We start from the raw sequence: 19,957 nt of genomic DNA on the forward strand, positions 1-19,957 counted from the left end.
TGCCAAGCACGACTGTCTTGGCAACAGCGTCACCAGGGATACTGGCTCCCCCTAGATGGGGTTCATTGATTAGAGTTGGAGCTCACCCCAGAGTCCTTGGAATCATTAAACACTGTAGGTTTTTTTGGAGAGCAGGAATGAGAGCCCAGGGAATTGTGGGAAGGACTTAGAGGTCATATTCATTAAGAGGTTGGAGGCCCTGTTCTGAGTCCAAACTGTATTTCACTCCCTTTCATCCACCTTCATGACATCACTGGTGAGATAATTATTGGATAACCTTCATTACAGAGATCCTGGTTTAAGATGATGTCTGGTCTGATGCTGCTGATGCTGTATAAACTTTACTGCTGCTTCAAAGGAAGGCAACGCACTGTACTGAGGAGTTGAAGGTCACTCCTCAGTTTTTGTTGGTTGTTTCCAGTTTTTAGCCACCGAAACTGATTCATGAATTACAGCACATATCCCGCGATCTAAAGCCACTAAAACAAGGTGCAAATCTTACATATAACATTATATATTCATGACTAAATATGCAACAATCAGACGTTTAAAAAAAAAAAAAGCATCCATTCTGTCAGGACTGTGTGGGTGTCGCTCGGTCAGATTTGATTGATAGTGATCAAGTCCTGATTGGTGCAAATGCACAAATTATCTTTTTCCAACTCAGCCCACCCAGCAACAACCAGTACGAAAAACAGAAATACAGAAACCTCTCATGTGAAACAACAAAAAACTCCCCTAACTTTTTTAACTCTGTTCCTGTTTCAAGGCCTTTAACTCCACAGCACCACGGCATGTCACTGGAAATGTATTTCCTAGTTCTGAACCTCGCAACCCTTTTGTTCTGTGCATTTGTCTTATTCTCCTGGATAATTCATCAAACTTAGAAGTTCTTGCATCATGTTATTTCATTACTGGTGCTACAACAACAGAATCTAAAAGGAAGACAACTGTTCAGCTTATCTAAAAACAAAAGCCAGGTTTTGATTCCTTCAGAATTAAAAGAGGAATCTGAGAGAATCACAAATGCCATTTTTCACTATAAAATGTCAAGTGGGAAGAAATCAATTATAGTTGAGAGACACAAACAGTAAGACCAGACTGCGATGCAGCCACCAGACATTTTGCACTTAACCAACTCATCACTGATCAATCAGACATTTGTTTGAGGCAATTCTTGTATACACTCAACAGACGATGACAACAAATCTCCCAGGTCTAAACGCTTCAGCGTCTCAAAGCTTCTCTCTCCCTCCTCAGCCCCATTATAACACCAATTACACAACAAATTAAATTAATAACAAACAGATGTGGCCTTGTAGATGAGGTTTAGAGAAAGTTGTAGAACAAAAACAGTATTGATAAGGCTTCATTACAAAATAGCACCTGGATAAAAGCGAGCCATCTTCCTTGAATTAGTCAGTATTTAAATTCCAAACTAGTGCTGAAGTGTCCGAGCGAAACCTTGCTCAAATCGAAGACCGAATACATTTTATAACTGGCAAGAGGTAAATGAAAAACAGACAGGAAAAGCAGCCTCTATAGTGAGGAAGACGCACTTCTAAAAAAGAAAATCTCACTTGAGATTTAACACATATCTTTGGTTTTGCCTGCGTGATCACAACAGAAGTTGGCTCGACACACAGCCCTGAACGATCTGTCATTCTGAGTTATATACAGGTATGCTCATGGATTGACGTGACACTGTTGTGACAAATGCGTGAGCTCAGTGTCACATCTCATACTATAGAGTGACTGACATCCCAAAGAACGTACACTCACTGGTTGACACAGCCTGTCTACACTCTTTACATTTTAAAAGCAGCAGACCTGACAGATCTAATGTGTCCTTAGATGTGGAACAGTTTCCTCACTTGTTAGTCCTGTTGATGCGAGTAAGAACTCTGCACTTTGCTTAAAGAGAAAAACTTAGAGGCTCCAGTTCAAATCCAGCTTTACCCATCAAGATCAGTTTTCTAGTCTTGAGTACTACTCCAACACTTGTAAAAGGTCTTCTGTGACTCTGGATGAGCTTTGTCAAGTCTAAAAAAAACAAACAACGACCCTGGTGATGACATCAGGGTTATCTTTAGAAACTACAAAATCTGCTATGAACAGAAAGCCTGTGTTACATATTGGCGATGAGATTGAAAGAAATGGATATTTAGCAGCAGGAAGGACTTAACAAATCATGGAAAATGTAGGATCTAATGTTTTTGGAACCTGGGCCTAAAGCTGGGGACCTCTGAGCCTATATAACTTCCATTCTGACCATTGTTCTTCAAAAGACAGATTATCTAAGTGTTAAAGTGACATGAAAATTTACCTCACAGGGATATGACACTCACGTGATGCTAAAATAATCTTAATCTTACAATGTCAGATTGAATCTTTCCTGTCCAGTCAAAGACGTTTGAGCGTATTTGAATATTTTCCTGTGTGCGTTCTGTGCCTTCGCGAAAAGAAAAGTCTGTGTCTTTCACTGTCAAAACCAACTTAGCAAAGACAAAAACAAACTGTGGGATAAAAATATCAACTGTGAACGAAATATGAAATGTGTCACCTTGAAGAGTGTGTCCGATTGCACGTCTTTCAAATTCGTGTGTGTGTGTGTGTGTGTGTGTGTGTGTGTGTGTGTGTGTGTGTGTGTGTGTGTGTGTGTGTGTGCCCATTCGACTTTGCCTGTGTGAAAGAGGGGCATGGGTGGCAGGGCTACCTTGAAAAAGAGATGAGAGGAACTTCCTCTTCTTGGAGCAGGCACAAAGCAGCAGGCAGCGGTGTGTGGGAGGGGCAGGATAGTGGGTAGATGGGGTGAGGGCCAGTGCTGGGGGGCGAGGGTCTTTGTGTGTTTTGTTAGCGGTGGCGGCACCCCTCAGGTCCAGTGGACACACGCCTGGTTCATTCGACGACAGCTTTGTCTGCACTTGGAGGGCAGCCATGAGCCGGGCGCGCAGGTTGTCGGGACAACTGTGCAGTGACATACACACATTGACACACACACACATTGACACACACACACACAAACATAAAGATGAAAATTGGTAAACACAGTCAGCACACTTCATGTTGTGATACATTCAACAAAATGCACATTATTTGAACCATTAGGGCGGATCAGGAGCTGCCACAGTGCTCATGAAAGAAAAGTAAAAATATGAAGAGGAGATTACTGAGGTTGTCATAAAAATAACTTTTCCTAATTTCATAGTGCCACCAGAAATAAAGCTGAAAAGACCGTGTGTGTACTGATGTGGGTTTTTGTGTGTTCACACAGTGGGTAGTGTGTGCATTGTGGATCTATGTCTGTCTAAGCACTTGTCTCTGAACCCCATTCACCTGGAGCAGGCGCACAAAGGAATGTGTTGGGCCGCGCTCCTCTCCAGCCCTCGTGCATCTTTCAACCCTAAACTATGCCAGGATCTCAGAGAAACAGAGCATCCGTTGACAGCATGCGCTCCTCCAAAGACATGCTTCTCATGCCCTGTGGAGGCCCCCTGTACAGGAGACTCCGTTCTCCCCCCCGTCCAACCCTCGCTCACTCCTGCAATCAAAGACAGCTTCATTATCTGCTGACTAATTTTGTGCCTGCCCCCAAGACGACTCCCAGGTAATGGCCATGCAGGTTCGCCCTCCTCCTCTGCACCTCTCCAGAACAGCCACTCTGAGACTTTGAGGCCATAAATCTGCGCCCCCCCCCCCCCCCCAAACAAAGGATCTTCTCACAGGCCTGGGCCTGCGTTGTGCCCCCCCCCCCCCATCCCGACCTGCATGGGGAGGATAGGGAGGGATCTGAGAGGAGGAGAGGGGGAGTCGAATCTTGAATCTCCGCAGCAGGAGAGGAGCCAGCACTGGGACAGGCGGTGATACAACATTTGAATGCCCCGACCGGGGACACACCGTCGTGCCTCTCCAATTAAATTATCCACTCCACAATGGCGAGGCCTCGAGAATTGACACCTCCATTGAGAGTGTGTCAGCAGCTTTGTGGGGACCGAAAATTTCCATCTCTGCAGAAATAGATTTGCTCCCAAGGGGAGCAACAATAGCAGGGCAATCCCTCTAATGCTCGTTTTTGAGAGGAAAATAGGGATGAGAGCTGGGGATTTGGAAGGTTTACTTACAGGGACCGAGGGAATTCTCGTTTGGAAGTGATAATAAATCTGAAGTGTCTTTGACAAAATGCAATGTGTTGTTTTTCAGGTGTAAGCCAAAATCAGCCTGGACAGTGTAACACGTTTCAATAAATCTAATCTAATGCTCTTTTTTTGCACAAGCGAAAGCTGAGTGATTTGAGCAATTTAGCATGTGTTTCCCTGGGCAGTGGTGGTGACAGCCACACGTCATTCAATTCTACTTACAGTATGTCCTCAACAAGAAGGAAATGTGTCAATCTCACTATTTGTCATTTTAAGTTTCACACACACAAATGTGATTGAGGATAACTGAACATAGAGTTCTTTAAAGCTAATGAGCAGTTCACACAGTTCACTCTCCACAGAGATAGTAAGAGGCTCGGTGCACCAGCGATGACTGAAGTAAAGACAATGTGAACTCCACCGATGGCAAACAAAGTTTTTGGCACATTCATCGTTACTTCAAAGTACACAGAGGCAGGAAAGATCAAGAACAAGAAGGGAATGATGTGCAACAGATACTTCAGCCCAGAGAGCCGCGAGGACGCCCACATTCTGTCTCTTCTATCAAAATGCTGTTGACATGAAGTGCCTACAAAAGCAAAAAACTATGAATGACACATAGAAACTCACGAGGGCACACCACACACATCTCCAGCTGAAGACATAAGTACCCGACGGTGCAAACACACTGACTGCCAATTCCCGCTGGCAAGGTTTGGAAAGCACACAACCTGACACCTCTGAAGCGAGCGTGGCCAACTGACACATCTGCACATTGTGCCTGTCAACTTTTCCACATGGAGAAGTGCAGGTGCAGCTCGACTTTGACCAACAAAGGCTCCTGTTCACATCCTGTTCCCTAACAACACTGTTGTCTTTTAACCAGGAACACAGTATTTCCCTAATCTTATCCAAGGAGTTTTAGTTGCCTACACTGAAGCAAACATTAGTCACAGAGCTGGCAGATCAGAAAACTCTCGTATGGATCTGCTGATAGAGGCGGCGAATCAGAAGGGGCCAAACAGGCACAACAGAAATTGCAGCTAGCTCTGCCTACAAAATTAAAGGGCTAAATACACTGTCTGTTCAAGTGTCAAATCACAGATGTATCAATCAATACGTAACGACTTGTTGAGGTTGTTTAGAACCAGTGTCCTGGTACAGTTTGTCCACCAGAGCGCAACTTTACGTTTCACCCATCAAATGTTCCACTCAAAACAATTCGTGGTCATAAGCTGTCTATCAAATCATCCTTATTGAAACTGTTGCAATGAACTTTTGCAAATATATCATTAATTTATTTTTTTTTAATTAAAATATAAATATGGCGTCTGCTTCAAAATTCCGGTGTCCATATAAAAGCAGGACTCCATCCCCCTTCTTCTCTTTTATCAGTCTTCAGAGAAACCTCGGTGAGACTTTTACCTCTGCCCACATAAAGACACAGTTGTTCTGTTTGACTCAGTCAATACAAAGTGAATATGACGGACAAAGGTACATGGATAATACGGCTGTCTTCCCTCTCAGCTCTAAGTGGATGCTGCTGAAAAGGCGAGCCTTTACGTCTGACCCCCAGAGGTCACACTGATACGAGACTGCACGTGTGTGTGTTTGTGTGTGTGTGTGTATGTGTATGTGTATGTGTGTGTGCGTGCGTGCGTGCGTGCGTGCGTGTGTCTCCATCACTCCACCCCACCCAGCTGTTTTTCTACAGACTAAGGTACCTGGTGACCTGGAGATGTGGCTGTTTATCTTGTTGTCTGCCACAACAGATAACCCAAGAAACTCCCATAATGCAGTTTTGCACTGCCTGTTGATGTGATTAAAGCTTTCACGAATAATTTTCTGAATGCACTGTGAGATTTGCAGGAGTTAATCATAGAAAAACAGAGCCGAATGAGGAAAGTCTCGAGTCCCAAGATAATATTTTTACAGACTGGATTCTTCCACAGACGAACTTTCTTTTTTTTAAATTCCGATTAACATCAATTAGTTAACTACCTGCAGAAATACCTGGGAATAATTTGCTGCATCGAAGAAAAATATCAGTTATGTTAGTTACACAGTAATCAAATGGCAATCTGAATAGACCAATTCATCTATCAGAATTACATCTGATCGTATTATTCTTGCTACGGGTCTCATTTGATAAATAGATGAATTTATGGTTATAAAACACGGGGACTGTTTCCTGATGTACTCTGTTAAGAGAAACCTCTGAAAGCCCAGAGGATTTTTTCTTGTCCAATCAGAGACACCAGAGGGTCCAACTCAGGGAAGAAAGAGCCAGAGGAAAGAAATGAAGGAAATCATTCTCTCCTTTTGTCTCAGTTTCTGGGTCAAGGCCTAATTGATTTCCTGATTAGTCGTCCATCAACCTACATCACAACCTGCTTTCACACCTGTGATGGGAGTGTGATTTCAGAGTTGAGGAATTCATTAATGTTGAGCAGGTTATTTATCTGTTTAACAAGTCTATTCGAGTCAAGTTATTCTTAGGTCTGAAATTTAATGAAAACTGCATCACAACGAAGAGGAAAAAAAGTTAAATTGAAAAAATGGAAATTATGGAAATTACATTCTCTCTTAAAGTTAATTTTGACTGTTGTTTTCCCGTGAGGAATTTGACATGCGTGATTATTCATCTCCTGACAACAGCTCAATTAACACAATAATTTTGTTTTTCGTTTGTTATCATCAGGGGAAATATGCCATAACACAGGAACTTACACAGTGTAATACAAGGAGTACTGAAAATATACATAGGCTGTTAGTGACATTCATGCATTTAATTTGTGGAATGAGGCTCGATCCTCATGTGATACATAGGCTTCAACGCTGCAATTATCTCCTCAAGAGCACAATGTAGGCATAATTTCCCCAGACTGCATAATTATCTTTGAGTAGGACGACAAACTCATCACAGAAGTTTGAGAAACAAGCACTTCAACCGAGTAGGTTCCGTTTCAGAAACGAGAAGAAGAAGAAGAAGAATCTATTTTTAACCCTTTTGTAACCAGGTAGGTCAGTGTCTTATTTACAAATGCTGCAGGGGGAGGAAATGTATAATTTTTCCCAGAGTGCAGTGGTCTGCGGAGGACTCTGGGGCCAGCTGTGGGTCAAAGCATTAACTGAGCATCCACCAATCAGGGTCAGACCGGTAACCGTCGACGTACAAACACACTTGCTTTTTCTACAGCTGCGCTTTGAATCTTTTGTCTCCGGGGAATTACACAGTCGCCTCTGCACGTCTCTAATGAAGTTTGACTGGTGTAAAAGAAATAATTCTCCCTCATCAGGGCCGAGAAGGGGGAACTTAATGACTTCTGCAGAATAAACATGGTGGTTTCAGCCTAGATTTCAACAACACTTTCAACTGAATGTCTTCGTCTTGACTCTCAGCCAGCGGCAGTTAATCAAGCCGGGATTGCGGTGACATTCAAGATTTTTTTGTTGGCATCACTTGACGGGTTTTTTTTGTTTTTTGTTTTTTTGTTTTTTTTAATTCACATGTAGCAGCATGAGATGGGAATGGCCCGGCTGTAATGTTGGACGTGCACCGACCAACGCTCTTTATTGCACCTGATGACAAAATAATCTCTTGTCAAGTTTGTCCCTGTCGGAAACATATTGCAGCAGGTCGTCATGTTCTGACACTTTGCTGGACAGGCATCAGATGTGAAAATAACTCTACCGTCTCTTTTACAGCTTTCAACACAAACATCCATCTCTCCTTTCAACGTGTCAAAGTCAAAGCACACAGCCATACACAATTCAGTCACACTTTCATCAGTGACTGTATTAAGAGATTTATGTCGAGTTAACTTTTTTCTATTTTCATATTTAAGAATTCTGATCATTAATCATGTAATCAGATACTTTTTTAAAAGACAAATATGAGACAAATGAAAACCAGGGTTTTTTAAAAAAAAGTCTTTACTGACGTTACTAGTGAGTAAACACACAGTTAGGAAAAAAACTGCTTTTATGTCGGTGACAAAGCTGTCTGGCTTTGTGTTTTTCTACGTCTGCAGCCCACAAGGCCGTGTGAGGGAACATCTATACAGGCTTCACCGTGTGAAGAAATATTGTCTTATGTTCAGTCTCAGCTCAGGTCAATGCTTTGCCTTAAATTTGGCCATCATTAAGGGAGCATTTTGGTGTGCTCATAGTAACCTGATACCACTGACTGATGCTGATCGCTCCCCACAGGGCCCCACTCTCTCTCCTCCAGCAGGCCAAGGCGAACCCAGCTGCAATTATAATACTTAAAATAATTCCACAAAAGTGGAGCCATCATTAAATAATTCAGCCTTCTAGTCTTGTCAGGACTTTGCTAGACTTATGACATCATTCAAGCTGAATATCCTTCAGCAGATGTGTGAGCCAAAAAATACGCAAACTCAAACAGGTATCACATTTCTAGCAGTTCTGACTGTTTTTAAACGGAGTTTCAAACTACCGGTTCCTAAAACCGCGTGTGAGCTCCGCAAAGTGTCTCACAACTAATTGAAATCGGTGCTTGCAGCCCTGATCAGGCTTTGCAACAAAGCCCCAGAGTGGTCTGATTTGCACGGCTATGTAAACAAATCGTGTTTAATTTTACATGAGTATTTGCTTGGCGCCCGACACCCTAAGAGCACGGCCATATCATTAATAAGCCAGACTTGCTCATCAGACTGTAAATGGCTCGCTTCATGTATAAAATATCAGAGGAATAGAGTGGCCCTGCATTTCTAAAGAGGCCTGAATGGACCGCTACATTCTTAGCTGAAATTTATGGAGCAACATCAACACCTGGACTTGGCGATGTTTACAGCGCCACTCCCACAGAGCCTAATGGATGATGAAGGGCCAGTGTGGACCGCTTCTTTTGTTGTTCCCAGGACAGTTCTGTGTTTAAAACTGTCTTTTGGGATCTGCTTCTCTGTACACAAGGCTGTGGTTTCTCAACCAGGTCCTCTGCAGCCAAATTCAGGTTGCATGTTATTGTTTTCTGCACATTTCTTTTTGTTTTCCTTTTGCTATAGCTAATAACGTTCTAAATCAGGGTACACAGGACACAAACACAAAGTTAAGTTTGTTGCATTAAGCTTGTAGCAACTACAGCACAATTGTTTTTTTTCTGCGGTTACTGTATGTTCAGGCACTCACTGCACGTGGTTATGGTGGAAGGTCATGGTCTTGATTTAATACTGAAGAAGTTAATGCGACTTCAAGCATGAGAAATAATGTGTTTACTTTAGTAACATTCGAGCAAAACCACCATTTAAAAAAATTAGTTACAGACTGAAGTATCTTTACACTGAAAGCTTTGCAGTGAGTATCATTTAAACTAAGTACTGGTGCTCAAAATGAACAGGGGGCATTAGAAAACTACAATCTTCAATAAGGCATGATCCCCACAGTGATGCTGCATTGACTCAGCTGAGCTGAAAAGCTTCAGAGCGCCTGTCTTTGTAAGGGATTTGTTCGGTATACACAGTACGTCCAGACTTCCTGGCAGTTGTTATTAACTACTAAGCATGACGGGTCTCGAGCCCACAAGTTGCAGAGGTTGTTGCAGCAAAGTAATATAGTTCATGTCTGTTTTTCTATTCCCTGGATCTTCTGCAGAGTGGACCGCACAAGCTTTTCCACATTTGTCTGCACCGTAGTGTGTAATTGTAAATAGAAGAAGAAGAAGATGAAGAAGAAGAAGCGACTCATGAATGCTCCCTCTGCGTAGATGATGTCCTAATTGAGAGATGCAGTGAAATGGTTATAGGGTGTTTTCATTTCATGGTTCACTCCACACTCACTATGCGCTTACACACATTCACTCTCTCACTCTCACACACACACACACACACACACACCACACACACACACACACACACACACACACACACACACACACATCAACCCTGTGGTTTGGATCATGAATAAATTGAATATCCTCTTACTAAGCTACTAAATACATCTGCAGTGTCACGCTACAGTGGGTTGGGTGATGCCTGTTCTATTCAGATCGTTGCTTCCCACCAACACATACAGTAAGAATATAAACATTTAGATCATGTGACACTACCAAGATGCACAGGCTTTATGGTTTGAAAGTCCATGTTTTTTCTTTAAGTAAATGCAACGCATGTACAGCGAGCAGGCACGCAGTCGAGTCTGAGATCTAATAAAATCCAAAATTCAGTTACAGTCACACTAATATGATAAAAGAGTGAATACAACTTGCTGCTTGTATTTGGCTGATTTTGATCTCATGAATATGAACTTTGGTTTCCCTACCTAGAAGTTATAGCAACATCCATTTTTGTGCATGTTCTGATGAATTAGATTAATCTCCAGCTCTTAAACTTCAGTCCACATGAGATGGATCAGCACAGCACAATTCTTTTGTAACTGACAACAAAGCTGACAACCTGAATTAAGCTCCGGAGGTAAATACTCCCATCTGTTATTTATCTAAGCAGGTTAAAGCAAAGCCCAATACCTATTGGCAAACACAATATAAACCAGAGAATGAAGGACTTGACACTAAAACACAGATGAGGTACATTTCTCCTGTACTGCAGCAACAAATGAGGTCTTGTGCCAAAATATGCAAACTCAGATACTGTATACTCTACAGTAGAGGAAGTGTGTTCAAAGCATCCTGACATCTTCAGATCTGCAAACTAGACTCCGGTCAGTCGAGCGAAAAAAGACACAAACAACACCATTTTGGAGTTTCTGAATTTCCATGTAGCCCGGCCTAAATCTGGGGGTTAATCACGTGAATATTTTAACAGACATCCATTAATTTGGTTGTTATAATGCCTTATGTATAACGTGCCTCAAATAACCCCTTCTCCTGTTTCTATCATACTTTGCCACATTTCTTTGAGTATTCTGAAACCTCTGGAGGAGAGATGCACTTAAACAGGAAGAATGGGAGTGGGAGTTCATTGGCTATGCAGCTGGCTTTGTACATCATTGGCCGGGACCTGCAGGAGAGTGCTCATTGTTCTCTCTAATAGTGCAACATTTATTTAGGGTTCTCTAAGGACAACTTTCCTCATGCATCACAGCCAAAAAGGAAAAAATATAACCCACTGAAACACCGCCCATGAACTGCATGGGGCAGAAGAAACTTCCCTAACAGAGCTTTATGAGAACTTAGTACTGTGTGTGCAAGGTTGATTTGTGTGTGCGTGCATGTGTGTGTGTTACAGTAGTCACTGCAGCACATAGCCAGAGGGCTCAGTGTTTGATCCCTGGCTGTAAAATGGATTATCTGGTGGCAGGAGGGTGAAAGGATAGCAGTGTGTTAGCTTTGAAAAAAAAAAGAGACAAGTGAGTGCGTATGTGTGCGTGCGTGCATGTGCGCACATGTGTTTGCATGTGATCTCAGCAGCGAACAGCCAAGGGGACTGGGCGGCCCCTGAGGAAACGTGTCTTAAGAAGCTCTCTATGGCTCCAGCTAATGCTCACTTTGTCACCCAAACAGGGCGGGAAAGATAATCAATAGCCTTTGATAGCTACTATTAGGGTTTTAACAAGCTTTTCCTCACGCTGGGCTGCTCTACTGAGGAGAAACGAGGAAAGCCAAACAAGCCTTCATCATCCTGTCCCTTGCAACCTTCCTTTCACTGCACAGCACATGCTCCATTTCATCTTCTGTTTGCACAAGGATCACAAACTTTTTCATATCTGGCGACCCACAAATGAGCAAAGAATCCACATATGATTAGAGTTTGCTTCAGGTTTGATATACAAAGTTTGTACTACTGTCGTTACGTCATATCACACGTTGGGAGAAAATGGCCTTTTATCAAAAAGAGCCCCCCTGATACGGATTTGACTCTTTCAAACTTGCAGTCATGCGTCTCTTTATTAAAACACTTCATTCTGTTGAGAACATCTCAGATATGCTTTTCAGCACAGGTGCATTGCACTTTCCATCCAAAAGAATTAGATTTACTCTCATATACACTACACAGAGACATGCACACACCACTCCACCGCTGAACTCCCAACACACAATTTCAGCCTCCCAATAGTAACCGGTAGGGGAGCACCTATGCTAAACTAAATCTAATTTGCAGCATCTGCGTTTGTCACATCATTATAATAATTGTTCCCTCCTCAGCTGTTTCCCTGCTGTTTTCTATCAATTTCCGCCCCTCAAAACCAAATGATCTGTTCATTTCAGAGACTCATGTGGGATTTTTTTTCCTTTTTTCTTTCCTGTTCAATCTCAAGCCACTTCTCTCAAAATTAGCCCCTCACTTAGAACACATAACGCTAATGACCATGATTAACCCAAAATGGAACTTAAATAATTACGGACCACGAGGATTGCTCATTCAAGAGAACAGTAAATTAATCTCCCGTTTGAGAGCCTGATCAAGGTGTATTGTGTTGTATTCCTGCTAACACTTAATCTTCATTTACTAACAAGATGTATCAAGTGCAGCTGAGCCTCAGTGTAGCTGCAGTCACCTTGACACAACGCAAACAGGTCGTAATCAAACCGATTAGGTGCTGTGGGGGGAGTGAATGAATAATGCTTTCTTCTATTTTAAAAAGTGCCATTAAGAGCCCCTTGAGCAAGGCCAAATACAAAACACTAGGGTTGTAACAATCAGAGTGTGTGTGTGTGTGTGTGTGTGTCTGTGTGTGTGTGTGTGTGTGTGTGTGGGTGGGTGTTGCTAAGACAGGAGATGTGGTGATCATGGTTTCTAGACCGTTTCTGTGAAGAGTGACTTAACACGAAGCTGAAAAGCAGCATTTCACTGCCCTCCGTCTCTATTCTTTCTCATCTCTGATCACACCCAGCATCACTAATGTCTGCGCTTGGGTCACATCATTAGAATAAATGTTACCTCCTCAGCTGTTTCCCTTCTGTTTTGCCCCTCAAAACCAAATTATCTTTTCATTTCCAGATATTTTTTTTGTTTGGCTAAATCTCAAACCACTTCTCTATGGGTCCTGAAGTACACATCTACATCAAGGTGAGATGTTAAACCACTGGAGGTCAGCAGAAATAAGATTGCTGGGTGAAGTTGTTGTTGACCTGTAGGAGCCTCACACAGCCAGACGTACTCTCACAGGCTCAATTTTCACTATGAGAGTTCAGTCTGGAAACAGTGGATTGAGCCAAATCTGATACGTACCAGCCAACCAGTGAAAGGATTTGGATTATATGACTCACATCTCATGGTCACATCCTCAATATCCCTTAAGCTATAGGCATTGTAGGTGCATTACAAAATTATGCAAACTACAACTTCTCATATCAAATATTTTGAAAAATTAATGACTGCGTTACCATGGTTTCCTGATTTTCTACACTGATAGTAATACTCAAAGACTAATGACAGGACAGCAAGTGATTTTTTCATCCATTCAGGTGTAGGAGGAGTTTATTGTTGATGAGTGACGGACACAGAGCTGCCACTCTTCAACATCTTTCTCAATCTCATTTCTGCATGACACGGCCAAAAGCAAAGTAAAAATCCTTGGTTGGTGTTGCCAGGCTCGACCTTGAACTTTACTTCAAACCAACTTTCATCACTTTTGTTCTGAATTCTTAAGTGTATTCAACTCCTGAAATATACATACAGAGCCACTGACTGGCACTTTGCATTGTGGTTTATGGATGACCTTGGTGAAGGCATGAGGGGTTTTTGTGTCTTTGCTGTCACACTCTCCTGGTATTATCCAGGGAGGGAGGCATGATGGGTAAGAGATGTGGTGGTAGTAACCCCGGTGGGGCCAATCTTCCCTCCCAGCAAGATCCAATAAGAGCCATTAAAGGGGTCTGGTCTGGTTCATTTGAGCGTCACAGTTAACAACCTTACACAGAGTGGGACAAGGAGTAACAAATCTACAAGCAGCACAGAGCAACAGGCTTATTCATTCATTACACACAGACACAACTCCTCCATTAGATTTCTGTGTCCTCTGGCACAGGCAAGAATTACCAAATTTATAGACTTGTTTCACTAATGTTTAAGTGTTTTCAGTGTGTGTTAGTGTTACCTCAAAGTGCACCACTTGCTGCTGAAACTCACGGCGGTTTTGGACATCATGCAGGATGATGGTGATGTAGTAGTGGAAGACTGGGTGAGAGGAACCTGCTGAAAGGCTGGAGGGAAAACAGAGGCCGACTAAATGAAATCTCATCCGTCTATCTAAGATCCTGGTTTCCTCTTTATCTCATCCAGCAAAGGAGGGAGGAGAGGGTGGCTTTGTTTTTTGTTTTTTTTATGGGGTTTACAGTAATGCTCAGAGGGTGAAATTATTCCTGGAGCCCCGAGTTTAATTATTTCCTCTCGTCCACCGACGTAATTTCCGTGTTGATCTGATTAAAGAAATATTACATTCTGGCAGGGCACGGGCAAATTGACTTTGGTGGCAAGGTCTTGACAAGAACCAGACACGCAGCTTTATGCATCAGTAACGGCGTAACCATATTATCCATGCACTGCTTCCTTCAGTGAAAAGCAAGATGCAGGCTGTTTCCAATGAAGACAAAAGAGGAGAGGAAGGAAATTCAGGATGGAGGAGACGATGTAGACGTGCAAGTATACACCTTCTCTGAGAATACTAATGCCTTGTCATCGAGACCCTAAAATCATCACTGCATTTCTTGCTCGGTCTAAAGAAGTAACAGGATTATACAAAAAGTATGTGAGTTATAAACTCACCATTACCACATTGGTATTGGTTCTCAGCTGCTACTAAGCTGAAGTTTGAATGATGAATTAAATCTTCTCTCCACATTCTTCTTTCTTTGATTTAGATCACTACAACTAGACCAACACATCAGTTTGCTGATTTACAGAATCATTATTGGCCATTTATTTTGTCAGTAAATGGTGTGATGAAGCATCGTCTCTGACCAAAGCAACATAAAAAGTCTGATTTGTTTCAGTCCCTGTTTAAGCCATTTTCTTTAGATTCTCATTCCTGATTTTATCTCCCTTTAATGTATTTTTCTAATCTTATTTTACGTCTTTTTTAGCCTCCACATTTAGATAAGTGCTTTATAAATAAAATTTACTATTCTGTGGTTATTATCCTAAGATAATTGTTGAGCATTAATTTTACAGTATCATTCAGGGGAACTTGCTCTGGATGAGAACTTAATGTAAAATGATTAAAGGAATAATTAAAACAGTCAATTTCAAGTTTTAAAAAGGTGATCATGATATATTGGCCAATATTCATTGTTTTTATATTAACACATTGACAATCAATTATTTCTACACCAAACGGGACATTTTACTTTTGCGAAATAACGTGGACAAACTTTATAACAGTGATTCTGTTTCCCCAACAACCTCCAACATAGTTTGGCATTTCTGTCCTGAAACTTCTTTTTACTTATCAGCTGACATAAACACAGATACATCTGCAATCTGCTTATACTGGCTGACTTTTCTAATTCTGTGTTTTTCTTTTCTTTTTTTTTTCTCTTTGGAGATTTAACATTTTTTAAACAATCCAAGAAGGAAAAATCACTTTTAAATAGAACTGCTCTCAACTCGTGTCCACATTAACACGATGAAAATAAACCTCATTTCATTTGACACAAGCCAAAAAAGGCTGGAGATCACTTCCTTCATGTAAATGTTACATTTGTATGATGAAAGGATTAGAGTAACTACAACAGGTTGACAATGATTAGCCTAGATCTTAAAGGCTGTTTTACTCCAACATTAGATCCATCTTAAAGCTTTCACATTTTTTGGTCTTTTAGTATTACAAAAAAAAAAAAAAAATGCCATAACGAATTTATTTTTTAGGTGTGTCCTCATTTCCTTGACCTACCCTTTCTATTTTTAGCTCAGTTTGTTAATTCCTACATTTCCCTGAAGACCTTTCAACAATCCCAAGTGAAGGGGCATGAACTTGTTGCTTTCAATCAAAGGCAGACATGGGGGCAGAGAAATGTAAGTGGCACACCTGCTCATTTGTGAATATTTGGCAATGTCAGTGACTGCAGCTGTGACCCTGTTGACTGCACTGAAATATGGTTTAATGAGACTCCACTGGGTGCAGAAATTAGTATCTCTAAGTGTACGACTGATTTCCAAAAGCTTAGGAACAGTTATTTTTTGAGTATTTTTCTGATTTCTGATGCAACAACAGATCACACCGTTTACAAGAAAAAGACCACAATATGAACAGAAAAATCTAGACGCTCTTCATTAATAGCTATTTTATGTTCAAGTGTTTTAGGGAGGATTCTTCCTTTACACTGACCAGCAACCAGGTTACGCTGTGTATGTAGAGGGAAGCTATGCTGAAAATGAGTACAAAGAGAAGCGAGTCAAACAGAGTGCAGGAATGTGTGTCAGCAATCGTGTAAAAGGAGAAGGGGAGTGAGAGATAGCTGGTGGGGCGGGAAGGAGGGAGAGACGGGGCAGAAGAGTGCAACCATGTGCTGGGGTGTACACCTGTACCCAGAACAGGTGTTTTCCGCCCCACTTGCAGGCCCCCTGATTAGGAACCGCCACGCTTGCCTTACCCCGTCAAAGGCTAGCTTATCCCCCATCAGTGCAGCTCAGGCCCTGGGTAAAATGATGGTTAATTACCCAGCAGAAATCTACAGGCTGGAGGTTGATGGAACCACCCCCTTCCCAAGCTTCCACCCTCTGTTATACACACAGATCTGTGTATACACAGAGACCGGAGAGGAAGCAGAACTCATTTAAACACTGAAGAATGAACAGACGGAGCTAGAAAAGAGTTTATTATAGTTTTCATTGTGGTGTTGTTTTGTTTTTTAACTGAATTTGAAGAGGTTTCACTGGCTTTTAAAATCTTCTGCACTACTGTCAGCGGGGAACAAATACAATCCAACACATCTGAATAACAGGCAACTGTATGAAGGGTTATTATGAATAATAATTACTTCTAATAATAGCTATTCTTTGATTAGCTAAGAGAAAGCTGGCTGCAGCGGGGTTATCTGAGTGAAGGGATTAATAGAGCACACTGTACTTTATACTGTATAACATGTCCTTTTCCTGGCTAATCTGCACATACATGGGGAAGCAATCAAAAGAGAGAAGGAGAGAAAGAGAAAAACTATAATTATGCGCAGCTGCAGAAGCGGGGGGCCAAGAGAGGTTGCATTACCCAGCACTAAACACTTTCACCTGCGCGGCTATGCTACCCCGCGTTAAACACTTTCACCTGGAGGGAGCCACATTTTCAAGTTTTAATCATATTTCCACCAAGGAGCTGAATTACTGTGTAGGAATGACTTTGTACTAGACTTACAATGGTGATATGAGACAATTTGAGGGAGGCGTTGAGGGGCAATTCTTTAAGAGCAAAAGACATTGCTATTGGTTCAATAATCTGTTTTAACCGATCTGTGGCAACAATTTCGTCTTACATGGCAAAAGGGTTCCCTAAAATGAAGCAGGTTTCTTCCCTGGGGAGCATGAATGTACTCGGTATATTTAACTGCAATTTTCACATCAGATTTTAGAAAGTGGAAGAGGAAAATGAGGCTTAATAATGGCAGCGGCAGAGGAATGCTTCGTATGCTTCATTTAACTCTCATAGCTATTTTTATGTGGTATCAACAGTATAAGATTGAATGCAATATGAGGTCACAATCTTCTCACCTTAAGGTATCAGGTGTGTGGCCTGGTCATGTTCCTGCACAGACGTCTGTCAATCCATCGATCAATCAATCCATTTTCTGCTTCTTATTCCAGTCAGGGTAGTGGTGGCAACATTGGCGTCCATCTCTCCTGCCTCCGTACCCCCTCCCGAGGTTTTTCACTGCTGTGTGTAGAGGTGGGCCCAACAATATCGAGTTCGGTGTCCTTTCACCCACCACACAAGATCTGGATCGTCCCGGAACAGAGGTGTCAATCGACATCCACAAGTTTTCGTAACCAAGAGACAGGATCCCAAGGCCGCCGCCCATCTTGCAATGCACCAGACCCTTACGTGTAACTGTGTGGTGGTGAGCCTTTATGGCAACTGCCTGATCCAATGCCATTTCTTAAAAGGCCCTGATGCTGTCCTGAGATCTTCTTTCCATGGCCTGACTCATCCCTCAGTATCGGGGTGAAGTTCCTCTTTCCAACATGCATCATCCCACAGAGGTCTCTGAACAGCTCGGAGTCCGGCCTCCACACCTGGGAACAAATTTGCCCTGGGAGACACTAACAGAAGCTGATGCCTCCAGCAGCACAGCCCCAAGCATCACAAACCACTCAACCAGAGTAAGGTAGGGATTCTTGGAGAGGTAAGGTGGCAGTTCTCAGATAGCTCTGGTGATGACTCTCAGAGACAGGTGGTGGCTGGCAAAGCGGGAAATCCCTTTTCATTTGCTCTGAAATACAAAAGAAAAAGATTTTCAGAGTTTTTCTGCCAGATTTTGTTTTGATGCTGCCTTACTCTTTTCCTCGATTGCTGGTCATGAGTTATCTTTACTGTGGCTGCTACTTATACATTCAAGACCAAAGCAAAAGGTAAACCTAAAAAAATGGGGCAAAGACAGAAACTGACTGAAACATCCAGCATTGCTTATGGTGCAAAAAGTGACATGTTTACTCTCAAAATGAGACAAACAGCAAGTTAAATGTAGAGGCAAAAATGATATGCAACACTATAATGCTAAAACGAAAAGCAGTGGATTATAGGTGGATGGATAATGGACAAAAAACAATTTAAGAGGCGCAGTTTGAGAGAAAGGAGGTAGAGAACGATGCTATCTACAGCAAAGAAGATGATGTTCAGGAGGGGGGAAGGTGATGAACAGGAGACTGTACAGGGGAATTTGGGTTTTGGCAAGCATCTCTCTCTATGGAGCTTCTGGTGCTCACAGATCAGAGCTCCACTTCCTCCAGGCACACCATGCAATACACTGAGGTGATAGAAATACATGTATACGGACCTATACACACACACATTCACACTCTTGCGTGCAGATACGGATACACTATCACACACACAGATACATACGTACACATACTCACACACTTGCTGTACATACACATGTTCCCTGCAGCCATAAGCACTGCTCTGCAACCTAATTAAGAGAACAATTAAGTTTGAGGCGACGAAGATTGGAAATGAGGGCTGCTCCGTGTGTGTGTGTGTGTGTGTGTGTGTGTGTGTGTGTGTGTGTGTGTGTGTGTGTGTGTGTGTGTGTGTGTGTGTGTGTGTGTGTGTAATCATCAAGACCATATAGCATCTGAAAAGGGAATTAAGCTTGTTGCCAGGACGTCAGACAGTTGCCCCCTTACCCTTGAGCGGAGGTCTGTCTCAACTCTCTGTTCTTTTAAATCGAGGCTTAAAACTTTTCTGTCTGCTGCTGCAATTAGCAAATTAAATTTGGGACTATTCACACATATCTTACTCTGCACTGTAACCACACTGTAATTTTTATTGTCCTCTTTGAGATATTTTATTCATGTTTAGCTTATTCTTATTTTCGTTTCACTCTTTTTTATGTATTTATGTTTTATATCGCCTCATGTTTTTATTATGTTTTGTCTTAATTGCTTCGCCCCCGTCACAATTTTGAGCTCACAAATCTCACAAATATGCAGAAGTAAAAAAGGTAGGTAAAGCTCCGCAGGGTCAATAGATTTGTAAAGAGTCATAATTTGCATAAATAAATTAGCAAATATTAAAAAGCAAAATAATGCCTCACACATCCTGACACATCTAAAACAGCTTTCTAATACTTTCCTAATTTTTCTCTCATCGTCTTGCTTCTGACACCAGCAAGTTCTGTTGGTTTTAAAACTTTGTCTTATTCAAAGTTTGCGTGATCATTTCTAGTTTATGAAACTTTCCTGAAC

The 19,957-nt window shown here is 41.9% G+C and overlaps 1 long non-coding RNA gene across 1 annotated transcript in view; it reads right to left on the reverse strand.

Moving 5' to 3' along the window:
* Positions 1-2,727: 2,727 nt before the first annotated feature.
* Positions 2,728-19,957, reverse strand: part of LOC130181578 (uncharacterized) — a 56,930-nt gene continuing 39,700 nt past the window's right edge. The window contains exons 2-4 of the long non-coding RNA XR_008829602.1: positions 17,762-18,480; positions 14,157-14,262; positions 2,728-2,967 (exon numbers count right to left, since the gene is read on the reverse strand). This is a non-coding gene — a long non-coding RNA (uncharacterized LOC130181578). The remainder of the gene's footprint in view (positions 2,968-14,156; positions 14,263-17,761; positions 18,481-19,957) is intronic.

The sequence above is a fragment of the Seriola aureovittata genome, chromosome 14 (genome assembly GCF_021018895.1).
Source record: "Seriola aureovittata isolate HTS-2021-v1 ecotype China chromosome 14, ASM2101889v1, whole genome shotgun sequence".
In the NCBI taxonomy this organism is placed as follows: domain Eukaryota; kingdom Metazoa; phylum Chordata; class Actinopteri; order Carangiformes; family Carangidae; genus Seriola; species Seriola aureovittata.